Consider the following 12,646-nt stretch of genomic DNA (forward strand, 5'->3'; position numbering starts at 1 on the left):
CCAGCCAGTGACTTTTGGAGATGAAGTAGGAAAAAGTCTCCCGGGGAGCTTCATGAAACAGGAAGCCAGAAGAAGCAGCTAGCAGATGATGCCATATACGCCACATGCCCTTCCAGATGAGCGAGGAACCCTGACCATGTTCAGCATGTGCCTTTCCAGATGAGACAGAAATTCTGACTGTGTCGCATGTGTCTTCTCACTTGAGAGAGAAATGCTGAACTTCATTGGCCTTCTTGAACCAAGGTATCTTTGGATGCCTTAGATTGGACATGTCTATAGACTTGTTTTAATTGGACATTTTCTCGGCCTTGGAACTGTAAACTAGCATCTGATTAAATTCCCCTTTTTTAAAAGTCATTCCATTTTTGGTATAATGCATTCTAGCAGCAAGCAAACTAGAGTAAGGAGTTTATGAAAATAAATTCTGTCATAATCAGTACTAACCAAAATTTAATAGGTCTGTTTATCATATATTTCAAAAAAAGGAAAGCATTTGTATCATGCTGAATACTCATACAAAACTAAAGTTAAGTTTTCTCTGTGTTCTATTAACATGAATTGTAAGCAGCCCCTTAATAAAAGGTATTCCGAAACATTTTTTCTTAATCATCTAAATTTTGTGTCTAAAATATTTTACATCAAAATAATATTCTTAGAGGGGAGGTGCCAAGGTGGTGGCTTAGCAAGGTGTGTGAACAGAACAGTTACTAAATAACCAAGAACAGTACAGAACAGCTCCTGGGGCCACGTTACTGACCGGACACACAGCGTATCTCAGTCTGGACCAGCTGGACCGGCTGCGAGCCCCCCCAGAACAATGAGTTCCCCAAGTCGGGGTGGCCGACGCCCCTCCCCCACAGGCGGCTCCCTAGAGGGGAAAGGAAAGAGACTTTACCAGCAGCAGTGGCTGAGCACAACCAAAAGCCAACTGTGGAATTAATTAACAAATTCTGACAACAGAAAATAGGCCCCCAGCTCAGGTGAAGATGGTCAGTGGAGAAGTCACTCATTTTTGCCCTGGCACCAAGGGGGTAGGGCTGACAGAAAAAGAAAAAAAAAGAAGGAAACAGAGGTTTTTGTGGCTGTGTTTCTACAAAGGCTTGACTGCCTTTGGATACAGTGGCAGGGCTTCTCAGGCTGCAACTGCCCCAGAGACAGGCAGAAATAAGCTCCTTTCAGGGCTTGTTTGGAGCCTGTGCCTTCCCTAGGGGAGGGGTGAGGCCCAACTCAGGTGGAATCCCTCCCTCAAGGAATTCAGACACCAGGGCTTGGTAATTTGAAGCCATTAAAACAGCCTACAACCTCTCCTCTGTCTCCACCATGCCCCTAGCAGGGAGAGTCTGCCAAAGTTAAAGGTACCACATCATCTTATTCTGGGGGGACCTGCAGGCAGACAAGCACCACATACTGGGCAGGGTAAAAAAAAACAGAGCCCAGAGACTTCACAGGAAAGTCTTTCAACCTGCTGGGTCTCACCCTCAGGGAAAACTGACACAGGTGACTATTTCCTCCTGACAGGAGGCCAGTTTGGTCTGGGAAAATCTGGCGGAAGTCTATAATACCTAAGTAGACCCCCCTACGGATGGGTGGAAAAAGGCACCATACAGGCAGGGCAAGAAAAGAAAACAAGAACTGAAAAAAATATCCTCTGTTAGACAAAACCTAAGCTAGAGGTCCAGAAAAGGCTGAACTGAATGTGAAAGAACAGACAGACAACAAATTCATCCAGCAAGAAAACCCTAGGTATAAGAAATGAAAGCAAACTCCAGAATAAACTAATTAATATAATTAAGTGCCTAGACGCCAGCAAAAAATAACAAATCACACTAGTGAAATTGAAGATATGATCCAGTCAAAGGAACAAACCAACAATTCAAATGATACAGGAGTTGAAACAATTAATTCAGAATATATGAACAGACATGGAAAACCTCATCAAAAATCAAATCAATGAATTGAGGGAGGATATAAAGAAGGCAAGGAATGAACAAAAAGAAGAAACAGAAAGTCTGAAAAAACAAATCACGGAATTTATAGGAATGAAAGGCACAGCAGAAGAGATGAAAAAAAAAAACAATGGAAACCTACAATGTTAGATTTTCAGAGGCAGAAAATAGGACTAGTGAACTGGAGGATGGAAAAAAGAGTAAAATATTTAGGAATAAATTTAAATAAAGAGTCAAAAGACCTATACAAAGAAAACTACAAGAAATTGTTCAAAGAAATCACAAAAGACCTACATAGATGGAAGGTCATACCGTGTTCAAGGACCGGGAGACGAAATATAGTTAAGATGTCAATTCTACCTAAATTGATTTACAGATTTAATACGATACCAATTAAATTCCCAAAAACTTACTTTCAAAAGCAGAAAAACCAATAACCAAATATTTCTGGAAGGGCACGGTGCCCTGAGTAGCTAAAAGTATCCTGAGGAAAAAAAATGAAGTCGGAGGTCTCACGCTACCTGACTTTAAGGCGTATTATGAAGATACAGTGATCAAAACAGCATGGTACTGGCATAAAGATAGATATACTGACCAATGGAATCGAATAGAGTGTTCAGAAACAGACCTTCTCATCTATGAACAATTGATCTTTGATAAGGCAGTCAAGCCCACTCATCTGGAACAGAACAGTCTCTTCAATAAATGGTGCCTAGAGAACTGGATATCCATATACAAAAGAATGAAAGAGGACCCATATCTCACACCCTATACAGAAGTTAACTTAAAATGGATCAAAAACCTAAACATTAGATCTAAGACCATAAAATTGTTAGAAGAAAATGTAAGGAAATATCTTATAAATCTTATACTTGGAGGTGGTTTTATAGACCTTACACTCAAAGCAAGAGCACCAAAGAAAGAAACAAATAAATGGGAACTCCTCAAAATTAAACACATTTGCGCATCAAAAAACTTCCTCAAGAAAGTAAAAAGACAGCCTACACAATGGGACACAATATTTGGAAACGACGTATCAGATAAAGGTCTAGTATCCAGACTCCATAGAGAGTCTGTTCAACTCAACAATAAAAAGACAGACAACCCAATTACAAAATGAGCAAAAGACTTGAACAGACACTTCTCAGAAGAGGAAATACAAATGGCTAAAAGATACATTCAGAGAAGCTCAACTTCCCTGGCTATTAGAGAAATGCAAATCAAAACCACAATGAGATATCATCTCACACCCACCAGAATGGCCATTATCAATAAAACAGAAAATGACAAGTGCTGGAGATGATGTGGAGAAAGAGGCACACTTATCCACTGTTGATGGGAATGTCAAATGGTACAACCTCTGTGGAAGGCAGTTTGGCAGTTCCTCAAAAAGCTAAATAAAGAATTGCCATATGACCCAGCAATACCATTGCTAAGTATCTACTCAGAGGACATGAGGGCAAGGACACAAATGGACATTTGTACACCAATGTTTATAGCAGCATTATTTACAATTGTGAAAAGATGGAAACAACCAAAATGTCCATCAACAAATGACTGGCTAAACAAACTGCGGTATATACATATGATAGAATATTATGCAGCTGGAAGACAGAATAAAGTTATGAAGTATGTAACAAGATGGATGGCCCTTAAGGACATTATGCTGAATGAGATTAGCCAGAAACAAAAGGACAAATACTGTGATATGAACAGATATGAACTGACATTAGTAAATAAACTTGGAGAATTTCACTGGTAACAGAGACCATCAGGAGACAGAAATAGGGTAAGATATTGGGTAATTGGAGCTGAAGGGATACAGATTGTGCAACAGGACTGAATGTAAAAACTCAGAAACGGACAGCACAATACTACCTAACTGTAACACAATAATGTTAGAACACTGAATGAAACTGAAAGAATTAGTGCCTAAGAGCCATCTCTGCTGTTGGTCAAATGTGGTCTCTCTCTAAGCCAAACTCTAAATTTCCCCACAACGTGGGACATAATTTCCACGAATATAAACCTGGCAACTAACAGCATGAAATACAACTGACCTTATCACAGAATATGGCTGGCCCTGGCACTGTGAGACATAAGCTCCAAAGATAAACCTAGCCCTAACCTGGATGAACTGACCAAAAGAGGGAAAAGAAACAGAGTTTCAATGGCTAAGAAATTTCAAATCAAGTTGAGAGGTTATTCTGGAGGTTAGTCTTATGCAAACTTCAGCCAGATATTACAAACTGCCACAATATGGCAAATCCCAACCAATAATCTTTCTAGAAACCCTAAAAAATATCTGATGTACTTACTAAGCTTGTTTTTCAGAAACTTAAAACCTCCAAATTATTTCAGTGCCAAAGAAGCTCTGAAACCTGAAGATGCTAAACTCTCAAAAAATAACAATTGATTTAATCAATTCATCCCTTTGCCTTACTCCCTTCAAAAACTGCTTTGAGCTAAGCCAAGGCATCCCCCCAATCTAATGCCAACTCTAGTCAATTTTATTAAAATAAAAAGGTAGGAATGTCAGGTATCAGAAAATAAAACAACATGCAAAATGGATTCTGTGGCATGGGGGCCCCTTCAGTTTCCCTCCCTCAGCAGCTCTTAAGACAGGACCTGATGTAACAGCAAGATAGTGAGCACAAACGTGCCAACACCCCACCTGCCAAAGGCCAGACAAGATAACCATGAGTGTGAAGTCATGATCTGCACCAGCCTGATATCTCCCGGTGATGCCTGTGACCACACGTCACCCCCACCCCTCTTGGCGCAGTTTTTCCTTTAAAACCACAAGCTGTCAGAAAGAAAGTTGGAGCCATTTTTCCTTTCCTTTCACTGGCAGGTTTTGCTGGCTCCCACCTGCCTGTTCTTCCTTTGCTATCTGTCTGTTTCTTTCTAGCAATAAACCCCAAAAGCTTTAATTCGCTGTCTCCTGTGGAATCCTTTAACGACCCTGTGCCTGACAATAACCTTCACCTTCTCCTTTCAGCCACAATTATATGTATGATTCAGTGCTATTTTTATAGTGCCATTATTTCTCTGAATATTCCTTCTGCACCTTTCTCTCCCTCTTCTCCTTCTTGGATTACCATAGTGTGCATACTGGTATGCTTGATGATGTCCCACAGGTCTCTTAGGCTCTGTTCACAAATTTGTATTCTTTTTTCTTTCTACTCCTTAGTATTAATCATTTCATTTGTTTTGCTTTCAAGATTATTGAGTTGTCTCCAATCTTTCTTCTGCCACCTCCAATCTGCTGTTGAATCTATCCAGGAAATTTTTTCATTTCAGTTACTGTGTTCTTCAATACAGCATATTTCTAAAGAGATTTTCATATTTTTCATTCATTTCTCATATCATTTAGTTCTTTCTTCATGTTTTCCTTTATCTCCTTTATCATACTGAGGATCATAATTAAAAAGTCTCTCTCTAGTAATCCAAGGTCTGGTCCTCTTCATTGGTGGTTTCTAAATTACTTTTTCTTTCAGATTGGCTATTATTGCTTCATTCGTTGTCTTGTAGTCTTTTGTTGCACAGGCTACACTTTAATATTTTTAGAGTGTTAATTCTAGGAATTAATCTCTAGATTATCCATTAAGTTTGTATCCAGCTATTGATATGACAGAGGTATTCTTGAATGCCAGGAACTAATTAGAACAATCAAAGCAAGGCTATAAGCACTTTTAACTGCCTTTGCAAATTAGTTTTGCTTTGGATGATGGTTTCCAGAATTTAGCCCTCCTATCAAGAAGACTGGCCCAAGGCAAGTGGGTATCAAGAAGATTGGCCCAAGGCAAGTGAGAAGTGAAGGGTCCAGTTTATCTTAACTTGAGCCTGCTTTTTCCCCCTGGGCTTAGGTTTGCTAGAGGCCTTAGGAATTTCAGTACCAGTGACCAGACCCTCTACTCCCTTTGAAACAGACTTCCTTCCCACTCTTGGGAAATCTCCTGAGTGACTCAATACAGGTAGTTCTTCACCCAGGCTGCTTCAACTTAATTGTTTTTCACACTGACCCAGCTGGCTGAAAGTGGCTTCTCTGTTTCAGGACAAACTCGGGGAGGGCAAATCTGAGACACATTCCCCAGCTCAGCCTCAAGTATTCCACCCAATATATTGGCACTGACATGTTTCAATCCCAGTATGCATACAAGGGCCATTCTGCTCCCTCTGGACCCACAATGAGAGTGTAAGCTGACTCCACCCTCATTGTGGAGGGGTTGGGCAGCAGAGATTTCTTCGATGGGTTTCTTCTATGGGTTTTGAAGCTGTCTTTACTTAATTCACCTCTTGCACAGTTAATGCAGGCCTCTGTTTTCTGTATATCTGAGGAACCTTCCTATCTTTAAGATTACTTTGCCCAAGGGGGATTGGGACAATGGTAACCTTCAGAGTTGGCCCCAAGCAATCTGAAGTAGCTGATAAAGGCAGAGATCTGGCATCAGACCACATGCTTCTGGAGTTTGGAGGACAGTTTTTTATGTCCAACCTGGTGCCAGCAAGCTATGCTAGAAGCCAGAGTTCCAGTTCCAGTCCATGAGGCTGAAAGAAAGGCACTGCAGCGGGGATGAAATTTAACAGTCTTTATTGCAATTTACCAGCCTGTTCCTCCCTGGATGCTACACAAAGTCTAGTTCCCCTAGACTTTGCAGTTTCAAACGGGTTCATTCAGACAGTTTCTTCCAGTTCAATAGTTGTTTTTGTGGAGGTACTGACTCCTGGAGCTTCCTACTCTGCCATCTCCCTACAATCGGTAAATGGTGGTCCATTTGTTAATTGGATTGTCTTTTGTTTCTCAGTCTATATGTAGATTTCTTCATATATTCTAGTTATTAAATGTTTATCAGATATAGATTATAATTGTTTCTCTCATTCTATTCTTGTGTTGCTTGTCCTTTTGATACTTAATCTAAAATCCATTGCCTAGTTACAAGGTCCTGAAGACATTTTACTATGTTTTTTTCCTATATGGTAAGAGATAGGAGACCACATTCATTTTTTTGTATGTGGATTTCCAGTTGTCCCAACACCATTGCTGAAGAAACTATACTTTCCCCACTGAATGGACATGGCAACCTTGTAGAAAATTAACTAGCCATAGATGTGTCTATTTATCTCTGGACTCTCAATTCTATTCCATTGGTCTATATGTCTATCCTTATGACAGTACCATAACTGGAGTTTTGTAGTAACTTTTGAAATCAGAAAGTGTGAGTCCTTCAACTTTCCTCTTCTTCTTTTTCTTTCTTTTTTTTTTTGTAGACTGTGTGGCAGGGTCACATTTTATTATTTTTCCATGTAAGTATCCCATTATTGCAGCTCTCATTTGTTGAATTTTTCCTTGTGAGTATCCCATTATTGAAGCGCCCATTTGTTGAATTTTTGTTTGTTCTTTGTTTGCTTATTTTCTGGGAAGTGCATGGACTGGGAATTGAACCTGGGTCTCCATGGAAGGCAAAAACTCTACCAGTGAACTACTCTTGCACTTCCAACTTTCCTCTTGTTTTTTGAAGGTTCTTCCACCTATTTGGAGTCCTTCACAATTTGATATGAATTTGAAGATCAGTTTTTCTATTTCTCCAAAAAATGCTGCTGGAGATTTTACAAGAATTCCATCAAATATGTAGATGACTTTAGGCAGTATTGACATCTTAATAATATTTTCTTCCAATTCATAGACAAGAGATATCTTTCCATTTATCAGTGTTCTATTTCTTTTAACAATGTTTTGTAGTTTTCAGTGTACAAGTCTTTCAACTCATTGTCAAAATGTATTCCTTGGTATTTTATTATTTTAGATGCTATTGTAAATTGAACTGCTTTCTTCCTTTAAACATTAATTAACCAATGTATAAAATCAACTGATTTTTGCGTGTTTTTGTATCCTGCAATTTTGCTAAATTCATGTGTTAGTTATAGTAGCTTTCTTTTGGATTCTTTAGGATTTTCTATATATATTGGATCATGTTATCTGTGAGTAGGGATAATTTGACTTCTTCCTTCACAATGTGAATGCCTTTTATTTCTTTTTCTTGCATGACTGTTCTGGCCAGAACTTCCAATATAGTGCTGAATATCAGTGGAGACAGTGGGCATTCTTGTCTTCTTCCTGATATTAGAAGGAAGGCTTTCAGTTTTCCACCATGGAGTATGATATTTGCTTTGGGTTTTTCATAAATGCTCTTCAATCCTTGTTTTGGTTTGCTAAAGCTTCTGAATGCAATATACCAGAAATGGAGTGGCTTTTATAAAGGGGATTTATTAAATTACAAGTTACAATTCTAAGGCCATGAAAATGTCCAAATTAAGGCACCAACAAGAGGATACCTTGTTGGAGGAAAGACATCTAGGTTCCTCTGTCACGTAGGAAGGCACATGGGGCTGCCCTTTTCTCCCAGCTTCTGCTTTCAAACAATTCTCTTAGCTTCTGGCATCTCCTGAGGCGTTTTTCTTCTGCATCTCCAAAAATCTACGTCTGAGCTTTCCCCAAAATGCTTCCCTCTTAAAGTAATCCAGTAAGCAGATTAAGACACATCTTGAATGAGTGGGGTCACATCTCCATGGAAACAACCTAATCAAAACGTCTCACCCAACAATAAGTCTGCTCCACAAGACTGGATTAGAAGAACATGGCTTTTCTGGGGTATATAACAGTTTCAAACCAGCACAACCATGTAGAGAAAGTTCCCTTCTATCCCTAGTTTTCTGAGTGCTTTTATCATGAAAATATATTGGATTTTACCAAATGTCTTTTCTATATCAGTTGAGATGAATGTGTGTTTTTATCCTTCATCCCACTTGGTCATGGTGTATAATACTTTTAATATACTGTTGGATTCACTTTGCCAGTATTTTGTTGTGGATTTGTGCATTTGTATTCATAAAAGATATTGGTCCATAATTTGCTTCTCTTGTACTGTCTTTATTTGGCTTTAGTATCAGATAGTGTTGGCTTCACATAATGAGTTAGGAATTGTCCCCTGCCCTCCAACTTTCTGTAAGAATCTGAGAAGGATTGGTGCTAAATCTTCTTTAAATGTTTGGCTGAATTCAGCAGTGAAACCATATAGTCTTGAACTTTTTTACTTTGGGAATTTTTTAATTAAAAAAATTTTTTTAAACATAACAACATACAAACACCAACATTCTTACCATACGATCATTCCATTCTTGGTACATAAACAATAACTCACAATATCAAATATAGTTGTACATTCATAACCATGATCAATTCTCCAAACATCTGCATCAATCCAGAAAAACAAATAAAAAGAAAAAAGAAAAAAATTCATACATACCATATCCCCTCTCCCTCACCAATCACCAGTATTTCAATCTACTAAATTTATTTTATCCTTTTGTTCCCCCTATTATTTAACTTTTAATTCATATATTTTACTCTTCTGTACATAAGGTAGATACAAGGAGCATCAGACACAAGGTTTTCACAATCACACAGTCACATTACAAAAGCTATATCACTATATAATTATCTTCAAGAAACATGGCTACTGGAACACAGCTCTACTGTGTATTTTCAGGCACTTTCCTCCCGCCTCTCCATTACACCTTAACTAAAAAGGTGGTATCTATATAATGCATAAGAATAACCTCCAGGATAACCTTTAGACTCTGTTTGGAATCTCTTAGCCATTGACATTCTATCTTGTCTCATTTCACTCTTCCCCCTTTTGGCCTAGAAGGTTTTCTCAATTCCTTGATGCTGAGTCTCAGCTCATTCTAGGATTTCTGTCCCGCGTTGCCAGGAAGGTCCACCACCCTGGGAGTCATGTCCCACGTAGAGAGGGGGAGGGCAGTGAGTTTGCTTGTCGTGTTGGCTGAGAGAGAGGCCACATCTGAGCAACAAAAGAGGTTCTCTGGGAGTGAATCTTAGGCCTAATTTTAAGAAGGCTTAGCTTATCCTTTGCAGGGTTAGGTTTCATATGAACAAACCCCAAGACTGAGGGCTCAGCCTATTGCTTTGGTTGTCCTCCTTGGGAAATTTTTAAGCACTGATTCAATTTCTTCCTTGTTATAAATCTGTTGAGATATTCCAATTTTTCTTGCAACAGATCAGTTTAGTTGTATGTTTCTAAGAATCATTTTATCTGGGTTTTCTAACTTGCTGACATAGAATTGTTTATACTACCCTCTTAAAATCCTTTACATTTCTAAAAGAAGTTATAATTTCACTTTCACTCCTGATTTTAATTATCTGTGTACTCTCTTTTTCATTATCATTCTGCCTAAAAGTTTGTTATTTTATTGATCTTTTAAAAAAACCAATTTTTGGTTTTATTTATTCTTGCTATTGTTTTGTTATTCTATATGTCATTTATCTCTGCTTTAATCTTTACTATTTCTTTCTTTCTACTACCTTCAGGTTTAGTTTGCTCTTCTTGCTCTAGATTCTTTAGGTACAAAGATAGGTTACTAATTTGTTCTCTTCTTTTTCAATGTAGGCACTGAGGACTATAAATTTCCATCTGAGTACTGTCTTTACTGCATCCCATAAGATTTGGTATGCTGTGTTTTCATTTTCATTTATCCCAAGATATTTCCTAATTTCCTTGTAATTTCTTTGATGAACCATTGGTGATTTAATAGTATATGGCTTAATTTCCACATATTTGTAAATTTTCCAGTTTTCTTTCCATTAACTGTAGGCATTAGGTCTAACTGGTTAATAGTGTTCAAGCCCTCAGTTTCCCTAATAATATTCTGTTCAGATGGTCTATCAATTATTGAAAGTACTATATTGAAGTCCCCAACTAACACTGTAGAACTATCAAGTTTTCCTCTTAATTCTGTCAATTTTTGCTTCATATCTTTTGGCATTATATTGCTGTGAGGTGCATATATGTTTATAATTGTTATATCTTCTTACAGGATTGAACATTTTTTGATATATAATACTTTTTCCAATCCCTTGTAATCTTTTTAAACTATTTTGTCTGACAATAATATAGCACTCTGGCTCCCTTTTGATTTTTGTTTTCATGGAATAGCTTTTCCACATTTTTACTTTCAACCTCTTTGTGTCTTTGTACCTAAAATGAGTCTCTTGTAGGCAGCATATTATAGATGAATCATGTGTTCTCATCAAATCTGCCAACTTCTGTCTTTTGATAGGGGAGTTTAATCCATTGGTATTTAAGGTAATAACTGAGAAGGATTTATTTCCGTCATTTAAGTACTTGTTTTCTGCGTATTTCTTGTTCCTCACTGTGGTAGTTAGATTCGTTTGTCAACTTGGCCAGGTGAAGGCACCTAGTTCTGTGGCTGTGGACATGAGCCAATGGTACATGAATCTCATCTGTTGCTGATTTACATCTGCACTCAGTTAGGAGCAGTGCGTGATGGAACGAATGGTGTTTGACTTTATTGGCTGGAGCTTAAATGAAAGAGCGCAACGTAGCACAGCCAAAGCAGCTCAGCATACCTCATCTCAGCACTCGCAGCTTACCCCGGGGAAAGTTGTTGGAACCCAGAGGCCTATAGAGAAGACCAACAGAGACCATCCTGTGCCTTCCCACATAAGAAAGAACCTCAGTGGAAAGTTAGCTGCATTTCCTCTGAAGAACTAATAAAATAAATCCCATTTTATTAAAAGCCAATCCATCTCTGGTGTGTTGCATTCCGGTAGCTAGCAAACTAGAACACTGACTTACTCCATTACCGCCTTTTGAAAAATTTATTTGCTTTTTTGAAGTGTACTATTTTGAGTCCTTATTCTTTCCTTTTCTCTACATTTTTTAGCTATTTTCTTAGTGGTTATCTTTCTTATTACAATTAATAACTTAAATCAATAACAACCTAATGTCAGTAATACACAAATTCTCTTCTCCTATTTATCTCTGTACCTCTCACCAAAAGTACAATGTAACACCTAATTTTGAATTTACCTATGTGGTTACCTTTACTGATGTTCTTTATTTCTCTTATGGCTTCTAGTCACGGTCTAGTGTCATTTTATTTCAATCAAACATACACCCTTTAGCATTTCTTACAGGGTAGTTCTTTTGGTAAAGAACCCTTTCAGCTTTTTTTTTTTTTTTTTTTTTTTTTGTAAATGTCTTAATTTCTACTCCATTTTTTACAGAGAATTTTGCTGGATACAGAATTCCTGGTTGAAAATTTATTTCTTTAAGGACTTTAAATAGGCCATCCCACTGTCTTCTGGTCTCCATGTGTTCTAGTTTGCTAGCTGCTGGAATGCAATATACCAGAAACAGAATGGCTTTTAAAAAGGGGAATTTAGTAAGTTGCTAATTTACAGTTCTAAGGCTGAGAAAATGTCCCAGTTAAAACAAGTCTATAGAAATGTCCAATCTAAGGCATCCAGGGAAAAATACCTTGGTTCAAGAAGGCTGATGAAGTTCAGGGTTTCTTTCAAGTGGAAGGGCACATGGTGAGCACAGTCCGAGTTTCCCTCTCACCTGGAAAGGCACATGACAAACACAGCATCATCTGCTAGCTTCTTCTCCTGGCCTCCTGTTTCATGAAGCTCCCTGGGAGGCATTTTTCTTCTTCATCTCCAAAGGTCGCTGGCTGGTGGACTCTGCTTCATGGTACTACAGCATTCTCTGCTCTCTCCGAATCTCTTTCATTCTCCAAAATGTTCCCTCTTTTATAGGACTCCAGCAACTAATCAAGACCCACCCAAACAGGTGGTGACACATTTCCCCCAA

The 12,646-nt window shown here is 38.2% G+C and overlaps 1 protein-coding gene across 2 annotated transcripts in view; it reads right to left on the reverse strand.

The window, feature by feature from the left end:
* AGO3 (argonaute RISC catalytic component 3) overlaps positions 1-12,646 on the reverse strand; it is a 228,780-nt gene that overhangs the window by 184,195 nt on the left and 31,939 nt on the right. The window lies entirely within an intron of this gene.

The sequence above is a fragment of the Tamandua tetradactyla genome, chromosome 2, assembly GCF_023851605.1.
Source record: "Tamandua tetradactyla isolate mTamTet1 chromosome 2, mTamTet1.pri, whole genome shotgun sequence".
Taxonomy (NCBI): Eukaryota; Metazoa; Chordata; class Mammalia; order Pilosa; family Myrmecophagidae; genus Tamandua; species Tamandua tetradactyla.